Raw genomic sequence first — 17,532 nt, 5'->3', positions numbered from 1 at the left:
CGAGGCTGAATTCTATGTTAGGAAACTCAATAGAAATGATTCAGGGATTCCCTCACTATTACTTCAACTTGGCAGTAAAACTGCTAATATCAGCCCAGTCTTATAACTTTGGTCTGTGAACCTGTTTTCAAGGGCATTAGGTTCCTCCGTGACATATTTGGGCATTTTTCTAACCCATCATGGAGTGGCTTAGGTACTGCGGGGTGGCCAGTTTCTCCTCTAAGTCTGCTAATCCATTCCTGTAGTGAAATCAAACAGAATATCCTCATCACCTTCTCAGAATAATGATTATACTTCAGAGAATTTTCACATGATTAGGGTACTGGCTTTGAAAGTGTGTTCCAAAGGCCACCTGTGGTACGAGCAAATGGAGGTTTAGGGGATCTCACACCAGACCTACTGAGTCAGACTCTCTGGGAATGAGATCCTATAATTTGCATTTTAACAAGCTCACCATGTGAATCTTACACATACAAATGTTTCAAAACCATTGCCTGCAATCGTCAAGCCACTCTTGGAGAGCTGGAAGCCAGGAATCTGGTCTTACTTGCTGTCCACAGCAACAAATAAATATGAATTGAATAAATGAGTGAATGCATTATTAAATAATAGAAGTTATTTGAAGTATGAGGCAAGTAAGTATGAAAGAACACTTTTCTACTGCATATACATTTATTTCTACTATATATGTAGTATCGATAGATATATCTACTATGTACATGTAAATATGTGTATATATATTTACATATATACATATATATAGTATCTACTATGTATATGTAAATGTTATATTTTACTTTACATATATATTACATGTATATTATACTTTACATAGATGTATATGTAAGTCTTATATTTTATGACCCATTTAGTTTTATATTACACCTGCCCAGAGTGCCTGTTAGAAATTAAGATTCTCTAGCCCCATTCTAGACCTACACTCCCTACTCCTATAACAATAGAGCATTATTCAGTACTTTGAATACTAGTCACCTTTCATTATTGACAAAACATAGTCAAAATAATGATGGCAATTAAATAAAATGTAATTTCATTTAATATCATAAAAGCCTGGAATAGAAGGTTCTGTTGTCCATATTTTATATATAGAAAAATAGAAAGTAAAGAAGATGAATTATTTCCTTAATACCTAGTAAGAAGGAGCTCCATTAATTAATTCATATCCCGAGCCCTCCATGCTAACACCATGTTTATGCCTACACATAAAGAGTATATTCACTCCCAAATCTTAAATGTTGAGATTAAAGAAGGAAAGTATGCAAAGTTATCATGTCATATAATTTATTTCTACAAAATTAAATAAAATCTGTAAGCATTTAGTGATAGTTTCATAGGCACATCAAAAGTTAAATTGTAATACTGGAGTTCAGATATCAAGGCAAGACAATATAGAAAAGCTTCACAACAATGCCCCATTTTGAAGTTAATGCCTTCCCAACATCAGCTATGAATCTAATGGTGTAAAAGCCCATTATGGTTGCAATGAACTGTTAGGGTATCTGGGAAAAGGGATTCATACTGGACTCTGAAGGGAGACAAGATGTAATAGTCAAATGGATGAACAGGTGTTCTTTTCATCGCTTTATTCAACATTTACTGGGTTACCTTTTAGATGCAAAAATTATGTTAATTAACAGGGTTACAATTTTCCCAATATTTAATCCTTTGGGGAATCCTCTATTTCCCATTTCCTGTGGTGTGAGTGGGGCTGACCACATCCACCTGCCTCAGAAGTAGACATATGGCTCAAGTATGGACAGTGATGTCCTCCATTATCTCTGCCACAGAGGAATAAGCTTGGGACCCAAGATGAACCGATCAGAGCTCTCTCTGGAAGTATTGTGTTGGAAAAATTTAAAAATACTAACTTTCCCATCACAAGCTACATGTTCCAAATATGCAACAGCTACATGAGACCATCTTCTCTGGCTATATGGCAGAGCCTTCTAGGAGAGAAAATGCAGCTAATATGCAATCTGCACAAGAGGTAAAGAGAGATTGCTGATAAAAATCACTTGGTTCCCTGGATCCAGGCTTGACTGGAGCCTGGACCTTTTTGATAGTTGAGCCAATAAATTTCCTTTTATGCTTAAACTGGTCTGTGTTGGGTTCCTCTCTTTTGCAGCTGAAAGTATTTCAAAAAATAAAGCAATGATACAAAGTAAAAAAAAATATTCACCGTCATCAAGAAACTTAGAGCTACGCAAACAAGAATACTAATAATTATAATGCAGTGTGATAAAATGTTAAAATAAACGCAAGCAGTAGATGCTTCGCTAGCACAGAAAAGGGCCACCTTATTCTTTATCTAGAGTTAGAAGCATCAAACTTCTGCCACTGAGAGGTATCAGCAGGGATTTATTAGCCATTATCCTCTCTAATCTTTTTCCTCTATTATATACAGAAATGACCATTCAAACCAATCAGTGGACACTTCCTTCTACATACATAGTATATAAATATTTAAAAATGACACAGAAGTCACTGAAAAGAACTGCACATATTTTCTGGGCTTATTAGTAAAATTACAGTTTACAAAGGATTTTATTTTATTTTATTTTATTTTATTTTAAAGTTTATTTATTTTGAGAGACAGAGCATGAGAGGGAGAAAGGCAGAGAGAGAGAGAGAGAGAGAGCACATTCCAAAAAGGCTTTGCACTGTCATTGCAGAACCTGACACAGGGCTCAAACCCATGAACTGTGAGATCACGACCTGAGCTGAAATCAAGAGCCAGATGTCCAACTGACTGAGCCACCCAGGCGCCCCTACAAAAAAATTTACATAAGACCTTCCTTAACTAGGGAAACTGCTTCAAACTCAACATCAAACAACATTATTTACATACTTTTAAAATCCGTTATTTTCTAGTTCAGTAGCAAATATCCAGTTCAAAGACGATCATCAGGTCCAGGGACCCTCTGGAGTCAGATAAATAGCTACTGAAAATTGCTCTGATTTGTTTTTAGCCTCAAGGGAGTATACTTAAGGACAGAGGTAACACAAAATTAGGAAAGGGAAAACACCTGAAAGCAGAGAACTCTACATGTATAGTTAATCATGTATATGTTTTGTTAACCACAGTGATAAAAGGTAGTCACTGTCTATGTTTTGTTTCGTTAAAGTTAACCTGACATCAAGTTAGAGCCAGTATTCATCAATGGCAGGGGGAAAGAAAGCAAATTTTGCATAGGATTGTCACAGGGAAGGAGTGCCCAGATTTAGTAGGCTTCATTGTAATTCAAGGGAAGGGAAAAGTCCTACCTCCAAGAAAATACAAGAAAGTGAGTGTTAATCCATACATTAAAAGGCGAAAGCTGCTGGGAGGTAAAAGAAAAATGGGCTTTATAAATACATGAAATTATTAAATAAATTCTATATTATGAACTAATTGAGATAATCTTCTATGTAGAGAAAAGAGGGAAAATAACCTTCAAAGATTATTTTCTGTTTGCTAACTGCATGATTTTATGAGGCCTGAAGACTTTTGATGAGACTGAATGTAAGCAAAGTTAGCCCGAGTTGCTGCAAGAGAGCACCAACCCTTTAGAGCCATCTTTCCAGCAAACTCTATAGAGAACAAAACTCTTACACTAAAGCTGTTCCTTCAGAAGGAAGGAGGAAGGAGGGGAGATGAAAACGCTTTAATTTAGAGTGCATAACTTGCTCTTTCTAAAAGAGGGCTTAAAGTAGACCAAACAGCAGACAGTAAACTTAAGGATGGGCACCCCCTCATCTCCATCTGTGTATCTCTGCCAACACATCTCTCAAAGCTCTGCACGTGGTAGAAGAGGAGTAATATGAATCTAATAAATGTGGATGGATAAATTTACAGCAAAATAGACAAAGCTAAGAGTCTATCTTTGACTTCTTCTATTAAAATAACTGAGCTCCTTGTAGCCAAATATACCTAAGAGAATCTCAGGGCCTCACAGAACGTTTGCCTCACAATAGGTACTCCAAACAACTGATGTTTTTTTTTTAATTTTTTTTTTTCAACGTTTTTTATTTATTTTTGGGACAGAGAGAGACAGAGCATGAACGGGGGAGGGGCAGAGAGAGAGGGAGACACAGAATCGGAAACAGGCTCCAGGCTCCGAGCCATCAGCCCAGAGCCTGACGCGGGGCTCGAACTCACGGACCGCGAGATCGTGACCTGGCTGAAGTCAGACGCTTAACCGACTGCGCCACCCAGGCGCCCCTAAACAACTGATGTTTTAATAAATGAATGAATGCTACAGATTCCAATCACTATATTGAGCCTTTCACGCTGATTCATATATGCCCCCAAATCACTACTGCAGCCTTCAATGCAGACAGACCACTAACTGAGGCACAATGGCAGGACAGCCAGTTTCTCCCTGCCTGGTCTCACAGTTTTGACAATGTTAGATAAATTTTGGATGCAACAGTCAGAAACTCATCCTTCTCCAAGGAAAAATTCCCCAATTATCAACATAGTTTCTTCAGGACCCCCAGATGAGTTCACAGAGACATAGATGGTGACCTTGAGGAAAGGATATTGGTTCTCTTCTTGTTCTTATTCAAATGCTATGCCCAAGTCTGTGACTTTGTGGTTTATTTGCAGAAAGGCTTCCCTGTGCAGGCATGCTGCCTGTTTAGAGAACACATCAGGTGCCCAGCTCTGGAAGACTGCACACCGTTTAGCCAAAGGATCTAAACCCATGGTAACATTTTTTCTCTCTCCACTTCTTCACTCTTGACGGAAAAGGCAAGATACAGAAAATTTCCCAAGCAACTCAACTCTGGTTTTTTCCAAGTGGCCCTTTAACCATGGAGTGTGTTGGGTAGGATTAGGCAACCAGCTTCTCAGGGGCAGGGGAAGCATACTTAACAAGTGGGATAAAACTTAATCCAATTGATACAGTTGATTGGAAAGTTTTCTTCAAGGCAAGTGGTGAAGCTAAGTGACACTTTGAAGTCCCCTATCAGTCTCAAAAGAATGTGAAATACCACCATGTAAATGACTTGTTTAAGCCACCCTGATCCTGATATCCCACTTGTTTACTAGAAGAGTATCAGAATCACACCCTCCACTGTCCATATGGAAGAAATATCAGCCTGGACCACCATGCCAGGGAGGCTTCCTCTTCAAACCGCCTATAAAGCAAGAACAGAAAAAATTTCTTCCATTAGGTGCAAATGCGGTGACAAAAGTTTCCAAAACAAAGAAGCTTGAAACTGAATGCGAGTAGCCTCAAGTCAGAGGAAGGTTTGAATATGTTTCTCCACAGCTGCACTGTCCATTATTATTACAGAATCCCTGGACCACTTTGGTTTGAGATTATGAACAAATCTCTGATTTTCCCCCAGATACATATAAACAAGTTACATAACACACACGCACGCGTGCACACAAACACACACACACACACACACACACACACACACACACACACACACACATTTCAGGTGGTCCCCAAGGCCACATGAAGCCCATTCATGGAATTTTAGGGGGTCCTTGTGCTCCAGGTTAAAAATTCTTACTCCAGGGGTGCCTGGAAACCAACTCTTGGTTTCAGCTCAGGTCATGATATCATAGTTTCATGGGTTCAAGCCTCACATCGGGATCTGCACTGTCAGCACAGAGCCTCCTTGGGATTCTCTCTCTCCCTCTCTCTCTGCCTCTCCCACACTCATGCTGTTTCTGTCTCTCTCAAAATAAATGATTAATAAGAAAAGAAACTTTTAAAAAACATGCTTTTTTAAAAGAAATCCCTTTTTTTATTTTTTGTTATTTATTTTTGAGAGAGAGAGAGAGGCAGAGCGCAAGTAAGGGAGGGTTAGAGAGAGAAGGAAACACAGAATCCAAAGCAGGCTCCAGGCTCTGAGCTGTCAGCACAGAGCTCAATATGGGGCTCGAACCGATGAACCGTGAGATCATGACCTGAGTTGAAATCGGATGCTTAACCAACTGAGCCACCCAGGTGCCCCCCAAAAAGACATTCTTACTCCAGACTTTGTGGTTTTTTCCTATACTTCCTTGCATTGTTCAAACTAGGGGAGATACACTGTGGGGAAATAAGAAGAATCAGGAATCGCTGGCCACCTCTAAAGTGTTAAAAAGGAATCACTGTACTTGCCAAATACCTGAGCCAAATTCTTGATTCCTAATCTATGCTGCAGGGTTTTCACAGACAGTAAGAGTATGGCAAATCCTTTCATTTAGCAAGTGCTTACTGAGTGCATCCTAGAAGCCAGGAGAGTGCAGTAGTCATTAAGGTTAAAGATGAAAGGTGTTCTGTTGGTCTATAAGGAGCTCATAAAAAAATAGAGAAGTAATACATCCTAATACAGTATGACAGATGCTTCTATGTGATTATGAAGGTGAGTGGAGGGGGTGTTGGGAATGTCTGGAGACCAGCAGGAAGTCTTCTTAGAGAGGATAATGTCTGTGCTGTCACGAATGAATAGGAGCGAGCCATGGAGAGCATGTGCAAAGCATGGAGGTAAGAAAGCATGAAGTGCAAGCAGTGGTATGGCTGGAACAGAAGTGGTAAAAGGAACGGCTGTAGGAATAGACGGGCTATTTTTTGAAGAGCCTTGTTAAGCATGATAAAAAGCTTGGATTTTATTGAAGGAAAAGAAGAACAACAAAAGGATTTAAGGTGGGGAATGTTAACATTTTAGAAAGGTCACTTGTACATGCAAAAAATATTATTGGCTGGATTGCCAAAGAGTTCCAGGAAGTGTCAGTCACTCCCACTCTGATGATTCCAAAACAAATAGCAATCAGGGCACTTAGACATTCACACAGACACACACACACACACCCAGCCCAGTTCCTCAGCTTTATATGGATAGGCTATATTTGACTTTGCTGCAAGTCTTTCCAGATACAGAATTTAATGACTATATTCCCAGTAAATATGAAAAATATATTTTCATAAATATATTTGCCTTCACTATATTCTGCAAAATACAGTGTTTTCATTTTCTGTTGTTGCTGTAACAAATTACTGCACAGCTAGTGGCTTACAGTATGTCAGAAGTACAACATGGGTCTCATTGGACTATAGCCAAGGTGTCTGCAAGGCTGCATTCCTTCCTGGAAGTTCTAAGGGAAAATTTGTTTCCTTGCCTTTTCTAACTTCTAGAGGCCATCTAAATTCCTTGACCTGCGGTCCCCCTTCTCCAGATTCAAAGCCAGCACGCTGAATCTGACCTTCATTGCACAGGAATACTGCCTTCTGACCACAGCTGGGAGAGGTCCTCCAGTAAACACTTGTGTGATTAGGTTGAACCCATCTAGATAATCTGAGATAATCTCCCCATCTAAAGGTCTACACTTTTAATTGCATCCTTAATGTAAATTAACAGAGTCAAAGGTTTAGAGGGTTAGGACACGGGCATTCTGGGGGGAGGAGAGCATTGTTCTACCTCCCACAAAGGGACTTGGCAATGCCTCCTGCCTTCAGCTGTTACTGCTTGACCCGTGAAAGACAACAACAAAATATGTGGTTTTTCTCTCTTTTTCTTTCATTTTTAGCTCACTTAAAGCATTTAATAAGATGCATATTTATGTCTAAGGGTGTGTTAAGGGCTTGACTGTGTTCTCAGTACCATCAACCACTGCACAGAAAAAGAAATCAATAAAGGAATCAGTGCTGATAGATCAGGCCAACATAGGAACTTAACATCAGGATCTGGTGCAAGTGGAAGCTGGAGAGCGTGGCTGACACAGGCCTTTGAAGCACCATCTGAGTAATAGGATTCCCTTGAGACTGAGACAAGCTATAAAGATGAAAACAATATCAAAACAATTAAAACAGTAAAGCAGGAATATCCACGTGCTTAAAATAATCTAATCAACTTTGTCAACAGGCATTCTCCATCTACCGTGTATGTCCCAGGGGCAAAGCTAATGTATGTTTGTGTTTTACACAGCAACAAGCCTATTGTCAATACTGCACCAATAAATTATAATAGCTTAGTCTTATTAAGTCTTCCAGTGCCTAGAAAAGAAGGCTACATTTCAAAGGACCAGAGTTCTCTGCCCTCTGGCCTTTAACCACTGTAGAATGCTAACATTTTCTAAGACAAGCCCATCTGTTTCAAAGGACAGAAAAATTAGCCAAAAACACACATTAAACAAATGTTAAACCTCTGTAATCTGGCTCTATTCAATGTATGTTTCCGGAGCACCCAAACAGTCTGATCACATTCTAAATTCATCACGAGCTCATTATTTATTTATTTATTTATTTTTACTCTTTGCTGTGTTGTCTTGAAATTCACACTGTGTTCTATGACATCAATTCTAAAATCAATGAAAGATATTCTGCTTTGGGGAATGAGATGGCTAGAGAGGCTATGAGGTCACCACCACGTGAGGTGTTCTAACAAGGATGTATGCACTGGGATGCTCAAAGGGGACTCACACATTTGGTGGAAGTAGGAGGTAGACCTTTTCAAACCTGAGATGCAATGGTTCTATGAGGTTCTATGAGACATGATTATATTTAGAATGGATCTAGATTTTGAGGACCTGAGCCAGAAAGAAAGACTCCTTTAAAATATCCCCTGAAAACTCTGCAGCAAATCAAGTAGCCCTTCATAAAGACCTCTGATGAAAGTCAACAGACAAGGTGGACAGCCAGTTCTGGAGCATGATTTGAGATGCACCAAAGGGTACCCTTTTCTCTGGTCTATAAGGGTCTTCAAGTAAGGAAAAAGTTGAGGGGTCCAAGGAAGCCAGATAGGACTCATCCCAGGTGAGAGCACTGGGAGAAGACTCTAGGAAGAGGCCATGAGCAAATGAGCTGGGTGTGTTCAGAAAATACGAAAACAGTCTTAGACAAGAGTCTACTGGGAGAGATAGGGAGAGAAAAGTTGGGGGAGACATTCAAGGTCTTCCGGTGCAATCCTGTGCATGAACACTCAAGGTGTTGAGTCAGAATATGGAAGAAACTAAGTGAAAGTTTACACAATATGGACTCTGACCTGTAGGCAATGACAACTAAAAAATAGACCCTGGAGAGGCACAGAGGATCCAACCTGAAGCCAGCCTGGGTAGGGGTTTGCTAACACACACTGAGAAAAGATATGGAGGAATGTTCAGTAAATGATGAAATATTGGACTTTCTCTTTTATTTCAATCATTTAGCATTTTCTTTGTTTATTCCCTTCCATGTTCTTCTCAGTAATACTGTTTTTGAAAAAAAAATTCAGTCTCACTTAGCTGTACTGAGTGGAAAAGGGAAGAACTGTATTTGTACACACATTTGTCCATGTGGCCTGGATATGTCTGGCTCAGGGCAGCACTGATGCCCCTGAACAGAGCCCCTGGAGCGGATGGTCGGGTGCCGCCAGGGAGAGAACATAGGGAGCAGGGAAGCAGGAACACTCCTCAGAAGTTCCGAACTAGCACATTTCCAAACACTCTCTCAGGTAATATCTTGGTGTGACGGACATGAGGACCAGCAAAACAAGATATGAAAGAAAGCAGCATAAAGTGACAATTAGGTCAGAATGTTTAATGTACAGAAGAGATGCGGGGAGAAGATTGTCAAAAAGTGATATGTTTTTGCTTTTCTTCCTAGGCCTCCCCAGCCAACAGTGTAGACCTTGCCCCCAGGCCCAGTTAAGGGTGATGTAAATTACTGTTTATACTCAGAGGCCTGGGAAACTTTTAGGAGAGCCAATATCTGCTGGAAAGTGAACTATATATCTTTTACTCATTCACCCTTACCGGCCATAGTGTTTGAGCATGTAGCACCAATGTCAGTGTATTTATTTACAAATTTTAATAAAACATACCCATATAGAATATAAAAAAAGAAATCTATAAATGAGGACATAAAATGGGATAAACTATATGTTTAAACTAATATTTATATTGCTTGCACCCTATGCCAGACTTTCGCCTAAGCACGTTACATGTACTAACTCATTCAATCCTAATAGCTCTCCAAGGTAGGTATTATTAACCCCCATTTTACAAATGGGGAAACTGATGGTTTCCCACTCATGGTCACACAGATGGTCCCACCACTCATGGTCACACAGATGGTAAGCACCAGAATGTGAATTCAAACCAGTAGTCTGACTCCTACCCTTTGCACCACACTCTCCTAATTCTTCTGATGCTTCTCTAATTGTGATTCTGCCTTGCTGATCAGGATGGCATAAGTTAATCTCTCAAGATGTGATGGGCACTTTGAGAGAGGTTTATCATTAATGAGAGCGGCTCAAAATCCATATTTCAAATAGTCTTCTTGGTAGTCATATCTGATTAGATCGTCACTGTTTTTTGCCCTTTTATGTAGCTGACCAGGAGCTGTGAAAAAGCAAGACAATTGCCAGCATGGCCATTTGCTTTTGTTCCCTTGTGGATGTTCCTTTAGCATTATCATCAATTCACAGGTTCTTTGTAGAAATCTGTTTTAAGGCACTCACCCATATTGGGAGGGGTAGGTTAATTAAACAAGATCACTGACCCTTAAATCCACTTAGCAAGGCAATATAAATCTTAACTATATCACAATAAGCAAAACTCAACTTTACTCCCACTCAGCTCATTCTGCAAATTTTACCCAGGATATGACCAGCTAATTGTTGGACAGTTTCAACGAGAGCACCAGTGCCAATCAGCAGAAAAGTTTAAGAACATTTTTTTTATAAACACAAGTAAAAGTTCTAAAATTGTATTCTCATACCATAAAGGACTGTGTGAACCCTACTTTGCAGACCACTATGCTAATGGAGTGTTTTTCAAAGTGGAATCCTTAGACCATCTATATCTGAATCAATAGGATTTTTAAGAAAATCTTGATTCCTGGGCTTAAGTCTATACTTCCAGAATAGGAATCTTAGCGTAGGACCCAAGAAATCTGCATTTTAAATCTTTTTAAAATAATTTTTTAATGTCTTATTTATTTTTGAGAGAGAAAGAGAGAGAGAGGGACCGAGAGATACAGAGACAGAGAGAACAAACATGGGATGGACAAAAAGAGGGAGACAGAGGATCTAAGGCAGGCTCCCCATTGCCAGTGCATAGCCCAATGTGGGGCTCAAACTCATGAACCGTGAGATCATGAACTGAGCCCAAGTTGGATGCCTAACCCACTGAGCCACTCAGGTGCCCCAGGAAATATGCATTTTAAATGACTTATTCACATGATTCTTTCATAGATCAATACTGATAGCCAGTGCTGTGGGTGCCGCTACATTCCTGATAGGTAGCTCCCAAGGTTTCAAAAGCCCTACAACCCCAACTTTCTAGCCAATACTTGAATATTAAAGAATCAAATATAGTGACTCTGGTTCTCCTTCCCCTGTAGATTGCACAGTTGAATATAGCCTTTCAATTACTCAGAAAGATTTTGTTTCTTCAGCCTAATTATAACAACCCAGGAAATAAATGTGCTTGATTTTTTGTAATATCTGTAGTTCCTGATTCAGCACTGGATACAGCAGGCCACAACCAGCAAAGAGCTTGCATTAATTCCCAGTGGCTATCAGGGGTTCTGTCTGGACAAGGATTCTGAGACTAAACTGGAGCACAGTAACCAATGTATGATGCATTACCAATCTCTGCCATGGAAACAATGTGGAGAAGTGGCAATTCAGGAAAGGCATGTGACAACACAAATGAGCCGTCTTGCCAGTATATTCTCAAAATGAATGAATATAGGAAGATATCCCAAACATTGCATATATGAGCAAATTTTCTCTCACTTGGGAAACTACATGGTTTTTTTAGATCATCCCTGCCTTCGCATTCCAAATATAAGGTAGCCAGAATATTCCTGAACTGGGGAAATAGCCACTTAAAAGGGATACTTCTGCCATGTCTCTTTCATGCCCAACACATATGTGGGGCCTTAAGTCAGGAGCAGGGTGGAAGCTGTTAGAGTCAGATCTAGGACAGCTTCACCAAACCAGTCACAGGAAACCATAAAACTACAATTTATTTTAAGTTTTTAAATATTTTTAATGTTTATTTATTTTCAAGAGACAGAGTGGGAGCGGGGGAGGGGCAGAGAGAAAGGGAGACACAGAATTCGGAGCAGGCTCCAGGCTCTGAGCTGTCAGCATAGAATCCGACAAGGGGCTCAAACTCACAAACTGTGAGATCATGACCTGAGCTGAAGTCGGACGCTTGACTGACTGAGCCACCCAGGTGCCCCCATAAAACTACAATTTAAAAGAAGAAAGCAAGCTTATGGGCACCTGAGTGGCTCAGTTGGTTAAACATCCAACTCTGGATCTCAGCTCAGGTCTCAATCTCAGGGCTTTGAGTTCAAGCCCCACATTGGGCTCCATGCTAGGGGTGAAGCATATGGAAGGAGGGAGGGAAGGAGGGAGGGAGGGAGGGAGGGAGGGAGGGAGGGAAGGAAGGAAGGAAGGAAGGAAGGAAGGAAGGAAGGAAAGAAGGAAAGGATGGAGGAGGGTACAGAGGGAAGGGAAGGGAAGGGAAGGGAAGGGAAGGGAAGGGAAGGGAAGGGAAGGGAAGGGAAAGGAAAGGAAAGGAAAGGAAAGGAAAGGAAAGGAAAGGAAAGGAAAGGAAAGGAAAGGAAAGGAAAGGAAAGGAAAGGAATGGAAAGGAAAGGAAAGGGAGAAGAAAAGAAAGAAAGAAAGAAAGCTTAACTATTTAAAAATGACAGTGGTATGGAAAAGTCTGAGGTAGAATTCAATCTCCTTACATGTAACACTGTGTGTACAATAGCAATGACCCCAAATCATTAGAGCTGGGTGTGAGTAATCTTTATGAACCCATAAAATAAACTTACACGGAACCTCTAAATATGGTGTAAATTTCATCTGGATACCTGGAATTGCTATACCACCTGCTCAGAGCATAGCAAACACTAGTGTGGTGGGGAACCGTGCAAAGACATGGGCTCACACACCAGCTACAGCTGCAGCCTTGTAGGAAACCTGGTCTTTGGGGCAAGCTTCACAAAGCGTGAAGCAGACAAAACAACAGTTAACACATCTGCATGCTCTTTCTCACAGTTTCTCTCTTATTAATATCTTTGATAAAGATAAACTGGTGTCAGGAAAAGGGGATGTTGACATTTTGAATAATAAAATGGGTTAAATCCTCTGGATTTGTTCTAGGTTTTATCTTAAACCTCTCTGTAGCTCCCTCATTATTTGTAATCTGCTCTTAGCTTCCATGACAATGTGCTTACCTTGTTCTCTTAACACTTCTTTGACCTTTCCTGCTCTGTCTTCTTCATTCATTTTTTTTCTTCCATCTTACCCTTAAAAGAAGGTCTTTGTCATGGTTCTGTATTCAATACACTGTTCTCACTCTTGTCTCTCTCCCTTGCATAATCCAATCTGTTTACATTCGTGGTTTTAACCACCACTTAGATGTTGATGATGTTCAATATTTTCTTTTCAGGCCAGACCTTCTCTCCTAAGCCTCAAACTCAATTCAGCTCTCTGTGGGATGTGCTGACCTGGACATCCACGACAACCCCAACTCCAGCCGTCAAACGGCATATATTGTCATCTTACTACCTACACACAAACCAACATCTAGCTAGAGAGACAGGCTGGAAATCTAGGGGGCATTCTAGATTTTTCTCATTTCTTCATTGCATGCCAAATTCTACTTGGTTTATCTCCTGAATAGTAAATTAATTATTTTTCTTATTTGTCAATCTAACACTACCCTAGCTCAAGTTTTATCAATTTTATCACACTGTAGGTAATAGCTTCGCCATGGTAGCCTGGCCTCTAGTCTAGCTTACAAGGTCCCCCAGGACCTTTAGCCTTACCCCTTTCCTACACCTGCCTCCCCAGAACTACTAACCTGTTGGCAATTCCTCCTTGCCTTTGATCCAGTTGTTCTCTCTACCTAGAATGCCTGACATCACTCTACATGGCTAAGTTCTAGTCTTTAAAATTTAGCTCAGGGGTCAGTTCCACAAAAGTTCTTCTCTGAGTCCAATTTACCTACCACTCTCGTCTAAGCCTCTGTTCTCCATAATACCATGTCACTCAGTGACTACTTTTACTCTTCTTTGAACAACTGTGTGCTGTGATTATCTGTTATCCGTAAGGGCAAGGAGTTTGCCTTACCCATGCTGGGTCCTCCAGGTCTAGTAGAGTACGAAGATACTGAATCAACATCATGTAGCTGGATAGGTATATGATTGGATAAGAGAAACCAGAGCATATTGTTTTTATTTCAATACATTGAATGTTCATGGGGTTTTCATCTCACCTGGGCCACAGATTGGAAGAGAAAAATAATGTCTCCAAGGAGTTAAACTTGAGGTTATTTATTGTGGATTCAAGAAATAATGCTCTACCTAAAACTTTCAGAAAGAGAAGGGCTCATCCTTGTCATTATTACTAGAAAAGCTCAGAGGACACTAGGGACCAACACAACTCTCTTTTTTCTTCAAGGAGATCATTCAAAAGGAAAACCATCTTCTCCTGTGAGATATGATGTGTTTTAATTCTTCCTGTAGTATTTGTTTTTGAGTTATAAAACTATGAAAACCAGAATCTGGAAGTGCCAACACAGCTTTTTTGGCTTATCTGAGGTCTATAACTACCATACAATAAATGCTCAAATGAGGTTAATAAAGAATTCATCTCCCTCTATCAGGCTTTGTGTGCTTCAAAAGAGAAAGTGAAGCCACAAAAGAGGATCCTTCCATGAATGTCAATGGCTTTGAACATCACCCAGGGTACCAGCACCCACACACTGTGTTAAAACTGCTCCCAAGTCCTGCCCCTGAAAACTCAGCACAAACTTTTTCATGATACTGTGCTTTTCACCCTCCAGAACTGATGAGATGACTCAAGTCAAAAAGCTTCCATAGGACAAGCTATTATTCTTCTTCACCAAGTCCTGACTGGCCATCACCTTGAACACTTGGAAGACAAGCTACCAAAAGGAGGAAGCATGAGTTGACCTGCTTCTTTATTCCTATAAGGATATGTGGTTAGTTGCTGCTGTCAAAGCATACTGTAAAAACAGTCCCATTCATTATCTATTTAAGCAGGACTATCAACTGCCATCTCTGCCAACTGGGAGCAATTCTTGATTAAGATATTAAATAGATGATAGGAATGTTTTATTTTGATCCTACGGGAGACTTGCAAATCAGGATTAAAGAACTTAGACTCCTGTTCATATCACTTCCCCCCTCTCCATTCCCCACCCCTCACCCCCACCTCCACTTATTGTCCCCACTAACACTTGTTTCCTTCAACTTCCCAATGTAGTTACTCAGTGTGTGTGGCCCTCCACGGTCCCTGAGGGTAGAATGTGGCTGTTGATTCTCACATCCACTGGGGATTGGCATCTCAGTAGAGTGTTCTCAGCTGAATTTCTTTAAAGCACAGAAGATACTCAAAGTTCTCTGAAAATGAAGTACATTTCCTTCTATCAGGGTATCTTCCTGGAACAAGGGCACTGAATTGCAGGCCTATCTCACTTTTAAGGAGAGCTAAGCAATTCTCCAATGCAGAGAAGTTCAAGGATAAGTTCTTTGAGTTTATTCATTTACTTGTGTGTGTGCATGTATGTATGTTAAGAGTGTGGTGTGTGTGTATGTGTGTGCTCACGTGCACATATATGTACATATACTATACATACATTTTTCCTGGGAATCCAGAAAGCAAGCTACTACTTAAGGGCCAAAGCAAAAAAGAAGAGTGAAAAGGAAGGTAGGAAATTTTGTTCAACATTTATAATGTTCTACCAGACAAAGACAACCTAGTCAGCCTTTTCACAGCTGGAAAAAAAGAAGAGCCTGTAACCACCCAGCATTTTGAGCTCAATAGAAAAAGACTGCACAGTTCTTAAGCCCAAGCATGGGATAATTTCATGCCTGCTTTCCATATGCTGTTGCTGTGTTGAGAGCTCCTTTGTCACACTTAGCAGGCAGCTTCCCAGTGCTGCTCATGTGTTTTTATTGTGCTTGTCAGCTCTGCATGTCAGCACAGAAATTGTCAGAAGCCTTGAGGGTTGAATGTGGAATCCAGCCAGGAGGGCAAGGGAACCCAGGATGCTGGGCAATGGGGAAATCTATGGCCCTCTCCCCTCCAGTTTCTGACTGTGATCACCGGGAGACACTGGCTCTTGCAAAAACAAACACTGTGCAGACCTGGCCTTAAATTTTGAAGCAATACTCTAAAACATGGAGCTAGTTCAACAAAGTCTAGTCCTTTCTGGTGACAGTGTTAGCTGAAGTGATCAGAGTTTGAAAGGACTATTTTGTTCACAAGGAGGTGAGCTGTTGTTGTGACAAGAACAGTCAATAAACAAGTAATCACCATTAAATTTATACGGATTTCTACTATCAAGAAAAAATAATAATTTCTCCCCTGTACTACCCTTTCCACATCCTTTGGAAACTAGAGAAATCTCTCATTTCCCCAACTCCAGAATACATACATGAATTGTATCATCAGCCTTGTCTCCTATCTAAAGAAAGAAGGCTGCCTATAGATGTTCAGTTGGTAGACAAAGCCTCACAGGCAAAGATTCATTGCTACAGGGGCATCCATTATACCACCTTAACAGTGAGGAAGTTAATTTCCAAAGATGAATTGCATTCTAAGCAGAAAAGAACTTCACTTTCTCCTTTCCTCAGGTTGGGGCTGACAGAAAACGCTTGGCATGAAACACCATCATGACAGTCTCAGGCATAGCTGTTCTACTCTTAATGGGATTTGAACAGAGACAGGTTCAACTCCAAGTGCTATCTGAAGGCTTGAAAGGAATCTTTAATAATTAGAATACTCATTACTTGCCCCCTCCAGAAGTTTTCATTTCAACTTCCACTTGCCTTTTGTGTTAAAGGGAAAAAAAGACAAAGTGGCAGCCAGATTAGAATATACATCCCTCATAATAAAACTCCATCTGTCACCATCATGGCACTTCTTTAAATATATGTTGCCTTGGACCCCAATCATATAATATCATTAAATCTGTTCTTGTATGTATTCAAAACACTTGTCTCCATAAATTAGACCTGTTACCTTGAACTGGCCTCTCTATTCACTCTTTCTTATAGTCAGGCACAGACAGCGAATTCCATCACTCCTGATATGGGTCACACAGGTTTACAAAGCTGAACCATCATTGTGCTCCTGGTGTCTAATTCAGTGCCTTCACGACAGAGGGCTGAAATTGTCAAATGAATATTTTCACAACCTCCATATGAGGTATACAATATTGTCCACATTTTGTTTTAAGTAAAGTTCTGTACCATTGCAAGTTTTAATTTCATCACTATCCATTAAGTTCCTTACCTGTGTCATGCATTTTACCAACTTAGTAAAGTAGAAGTGATCTCTACTGTCTCAAGTATGGGGTTATTTGTGAAGAGGGAAAGAGGGCTATTGGAACACAGTCTGGAGTGTTGCATGCAACAATGAATTTATATTATCTGGGATGCCAAGGCCAAATCCTCACTCTCTCACAATTTGTCTTAACTCACTAACTGAACCTCATATTCCCACTGGTATGTAACATGGATTTTCCAGTTCCTGTAGATAAGCCTCTTCACCATC

The 17,532-nt window shown here is 40.3% G+C and overlaps 1 long non-coding RNA gene across 1 annotated transcript in view; it reads right to left on the bottom strand.

Moving 5' to 3' along the window:
- Window positions 1-4,873: 4,873 nt before the first annotated feature.
- LOC122225910 overlaps window positions 4,874-17,532 on the bottom strand; it is a 326,370-nt gene continuing 313,711 nt past the window's right edge. Inside the window, exon 6 of the long non-coding RNA XR_006205429.1 lies at window positions 4,874-5,142. This is a non-coding gene — a long non-coding RNA (uncharacterized LOC122225910). The remainder of the gene's footprint in view (window positions 5,143-17,532) is intronic.

The sequence above is a fragment of the Panthera leo genome, chromosome C1 (genome assembly GCF_018350215.1).
Source record: "Panthera leo isolate Ple1 chromosome C1, P.leo_Ple1_pat1.1, whole genome shotgun sequence".
NCBI classification, from domain to species: domain Eukaryota; kingdom Metazoa; phylum Chordata; class Mammalia; order Carnivora; family Felidae; genus Panthera; species Panthera leo.
This window is presented reverse-complemented; position numbering and strand designations above follow the sequence as displayed.